Raw genomic sequence first — 4,883 nt, 5'->3', positions numbered from 1 at the left:
TTCAAGACAGCAGGGATGACGGTTGAAGGAGAGTCGCGGTGCTTCGAAGTTAGAAGGACTGCCAGGCGAAAGAGGGCCGCGGTGTTCGGATCCAATGGTGGATCCTACGAAGACGGAAGATGAGCAAGTCTGTTACCATGAAGGCGGGGATCTACACGCCGAGGACCTGGGAGAAGGCATGGCGGTGATCCCAAAGGTACCACTGACCACCGAGGAGGTCACGATTGATGATATCCAAGTGGATCCGGGGGCGAATGAACCTGCTGAAGTGGATCGTCTGCGTCAGAAAATCTGGGAGAGCCGACATCTGCTGATTGGTAAAGGTAATGCGTTACCGCCCGCTGCCCGCGGAGTCAAATGTGACATCGATGTCGGCGACGCGAAACCGATCGCTCAGAGGGTGCGGAAGGTGGCACCTCAGTTCCGGGAAAAACTATCGGACCTGATTAAGGGCCTGCTGCAAGCCAAGATCATCAGTTTCTCGACGTCCCCGTAAGCATCCCCAGTGGTAATCATCATCAAGAAGAACGGGGTGGATATACGTCTGTGCATTGATTACCGGCTGGTTAACGGGCTGACTCGATTGATGGTGTATCCGATGCCCCTAATCAACGAGCTGTTGGAAGATCTGGATAAAGTACTCTGGTACTGTTCTCTAGACATGGCCAGTGGTTTCTGGGTGGTTACTATGACGGATCGAGCTCGCGCAATATCCGCATTCATCACACCGTTTGGCCTGTTCGAGTGGAACCGGATGCCGTTCGGATTGAAGAACGCACCCCAGATCTACCAACGCCTGATCGATAACGCCCTCTATGGATTCACCCGAATACCGGAGTCCGAAACAGGTGGGTCTGGGGAAGGCCATACGGAAGTGGATCCATTCGAAGCGGGGGAGCCAGGGGATCCTGGAACTCTATCTGTGTTAGGACGCAGATCTTACATCGACGACATTCTAATCCCGGCGGAATCGTGGGATCAGTTGTGCGAGAGAGTGACGTCTCTACCGGGAGGCGTGTACTAGGTGGAATCTCTCTATTAGTGTGGTAAAGAGCTATTGGGGGATGCGCAAGGTGGAGTACTTGGGCCATCGAGTTTCTAAGGAGGGATTGGAGGCGAATCCTAAGGACCTGTCTTCATTAGCCGATTTGTCCTTCCCACAGTCGTTACGGGCGATGCAATCTTTCTTGGGCAGTTTGAACTACTACAGTCGGTTCATCGAGGATTACGCCCTGTTTGCCGCGGTATTGTACGAATTGAGAGAGGTAGATTTTGCCGCGATGACCACTCCAGCTGTCCAGATGAAAATCCAACAAGCTCTGGCCCAGGAGATGCCGGATCCACGAAGGGATCCAAGTGGTAGGACGCCAGAAGAGGACCTGAAACAGGAGCTAGATCCACCCCGGGACCAACAGAGAGAGGATCCAGGCTGGATAGAGACGACGGATCAGAATATGGAACAGGCAGAATCTTGGTGGATCCGAGCTCAACACGCATTCGTGGAACTGAGGAACAGAATCGCGACCACGCCTATCCTCCGTCACTTCGATCCGGAACGTCAACCTACGGTAATAGTTTATGCCAGCGACTGGGCAGTCTCAGCAGTTCTGGTTCAAGAACATGAGGGGATCTGCTATCCAGTCACATTCGTCAGCCGGACACTGAAGCCGAATGAACTAAACTACGGAGCGGTGGAGAAAGAGATACTCGCGCTCCTGCGCGTGTTGGATCTGAATTACAACCTGCTAGTGGGAAGACCCATCCGGAACCTGACTCGACACTCCACGCTAGCCTGGCTGTTCAAGTCGGCCGGGTTACAAGGACGTTTAGGACAGTGGGCAGCTTTACTCTCGCCTTGGACGCTGGAGAATGGTGAAGTGTTTCGAAAGGAGAAGACGAGATCCTGAGGAGTCTTGGCCCGCGAGCATCACTCCTCGAGCTAAGAATGGATGAGGCGCTGAACTAGGAATCGCCCCTAAGAAAAGAAGCCCAAAACGCCGAGATCCAGAATCCCAGATTCCCGACCGTAACAGGTGAATGAAAGAATATATACGTCCTGGAGTTTGGATTGATTCCCCTGGTTTTCGCACGCGCGCGGAGAGAGCAGCATACAGTGCAATACTGTGGAGACTGCCCGGATGGGAAGTTGTACGGGCCAGATCCACTTACGCGGAAGGCCTCACCGTCAATGAGGCGGAGTATAACGGACTTCTGCTGGGTTTGGATCTACTAAAGGGACAGGATCCAAAAAGGCTGGTGATTTGTGGGGATTCAAATTTGGTGATCAGACAGGTGCGAGGTGAGATTGACTGCAAGGCCCCGGCCCTAACACTGTTACGGCAGAAAGTGATGATCCACCTGCGTGGTTGGATGAATCACGAGTTGGTGCATGTCAAGCGAGATTGGAATGCCAGTGCAGATAGCTTGGCCAGCGCCGCTTTACGAAATCAATGTGGTGTTGAAGTGAAGAGAGAGGCCGAGCATCAGGATCTCGTTACGTTGAACCGACTAGACGAAGTGGTGGTAGTGGGATCCGGGAAAAGGACAGTCCAGGTGATGGCCGTCACTAGGTCCAGAGGAAGGATTGGATCCAACCCCCAAATTCTCGAGGAAACATTTGTGAAGAGAGTCCGCATCGAGCGGATCCTCAAAGCACAGAACGAGGAAGCGTGGATCCTAGGACTAAAGAAGTATCTGATGGGGGATGTACAAGATCTGAGTCGGGAAGATGCCAAATCCTACAGCATTATCGCTACGGATTACGCGGTGGATCTAAATGACTTGCTCTTCTATTGCCCCCCTACGAAGAGAGTCAACGAGGATCGGGATGGATTGATGAGACTGGTGATGCCGGAAACCTAACAACAGGATGTCCTACACCACTATCACGCTAGCTTGGAAGGCGGACATCAGGGTATTGGTCGGACCTACCAACGGATCCGGGAATGTTTTCACTGGAGGGGACTATTCAAGAGCGTACAACAATATGTCGGTGAATGTGTGGATTGTAAGACAGGCAAGGGCAGGCCCACAATCGAAGGGAAATCACCTGGGAATATCCAAGCGACTTACCCTTTCCAAATCATAGCCATGGATCATATCCCCTCGTTGCCCAAGTCGTTCAAAGGAAACACAGAATTGTTGATTTGGGTGGACCTGTTTACCGGGTACGTGATAGCCAAAGCTAGTGCGTCTAGAACGGCGCAAACCATTGCTGAATCGTACGAGGAGTGTGTCTTCCGAAGATTTGGAGCTAGCGAAATGATTAGACATGATCGGGAGCCAGGCTTTATGTCTGATTTCTTTCGAGCATTCAACCGGATCCTGGGGCAGCGACAGCGGGCAACCATGGCATATCGTCCCCAAGCTAACGGGTCGGCCGAGCGCATGGTGCAGACGATCACGAGAGCACTCAAGATGTATGTCCAGGATTTGGATCAGAGGGATTGGGATGAGTGCGCAGAACGACTCCCCTTCGCGATAAACACCGCCCAAGACAGGATCCGAAGTGATACCCCACTTTACTTGGTTTTCGAACGCACCAGCAACGTTCAATCGTCTTGTGACGCAGTTGTTTAGGCCCCACCGGGCGTACGCTCAGACGTACTTTGACGATATATTCGTCCATAGTCGTGCCGAGCACGGAAAGTCAGACGTGGATAACCACATTGACCACTTGCGAGCGGTGCTCGAGTGCATGCGCACTAATAAGCTGTATGCCAACTTGGACAAGTGCGTCTTTGGCGCGGAGGAGATACCTTTCCTCGGGTGCTTCATTGGGAAGCGTGGCTTACGGGCAGATCCTGCCAAAGTCAAGGTTATCGTGGACTGGCCGGTTCTGTAACGGGGTTACATGGTGTGGAACACACAGGGGTACGAAGTACCCGGAGAGTTAACAAACTCTCAGTACATAAGTTGGAGAGTTAACAAGGTCTCTCAGTACGTTGGCTGAAAGCCACACGTTATGCATTTGATTAGGTTTAACTATGCTAGATAGTTAAAGAGATACATTTACCCCTAGGCGGCTTGGCCGCAATAATAGTAATAAAACACTTCTGGTTTTGAAGCATAAAAGTTAAGGTGTTAACTTTGAGCCCTGGTCTTGGGCTGTAAGTGTCCTTTGGATAAGGAACTTTAGTATCAGTGACTCTTTGAGTCGTACGTCTTTCCTCTGACGCTAAAGCTACGGAAGCCTCGCTGCACTTGGTAGCACTTGTAGTCAATCCCGCTCCTGAGTCGGTTGACTATATCCCTCTGCGAGGATGGAACACCCCGTGTTCGCGAATTTGCCCCCGGCGCAGCAGAGACGCGCTTACTAAGCTTATATCCTTGCTTGGCCCCGTAGGGCGTGGCTCATCTTGCATCGACAAGGTCCAGAGGCGGTCACTGCCAGGCTGGGCATCGTTTTTCCCGTTACGAGGAACGCGTTCTTGGAAGCATGTCCCAGAGAAAGAATGAGCGCCGACAACGGCGGCGGCTTCGATGAACGCGTGAAAGATTCTATGAGACGGAAAACCGCTCCGGTTGAGGGCTTAAAAACCTTCGAGGGAAAGGATGGAGAGAATCTCCTTCTCTGGACCCGTGAGGTCGAGATGGCCATGGGATCGGCCCTGCTCCAGTCTGAGCATCAGCGCGTGGCGCTGGCTATCTCCAGGCTTGGAGGTCGCGCTCGCGAATGGGCACTAACGTGCGGCACGTCTGTTGACGCTGCATTTCCCACTTGGGATCAGCTGAAGCAACAGCTTTCGCGCGTGTTCGCGCCGCCTAATCAGGCGTACCGTGTCCGGTCAAAGTTTCTTGCTACCCGCCAGGGTAAGAAGGATTTATTGGACTATGTCCAAGAGTTGAGAACTCTTATCGCCGGAATGGCGGCGGACCCTCTT

The sequence above is a fragment of the Phytophthora infestans genome, genomic scaffold, assembly GCF_000142945.1.
Source record: "Phytophthora infestans T30-4 supercont1.3 genomic scaffold, whole genome shotgun sequence".
Lineage (NCBI taxonomy): Eukaryota > Oomycota > Peronosporomycetes > Peronosporales > Peronosporaceae > Phytophthora > Phytophthora infestans.
Note: the sequence above shows the minus strand (reverse complement) of the source record.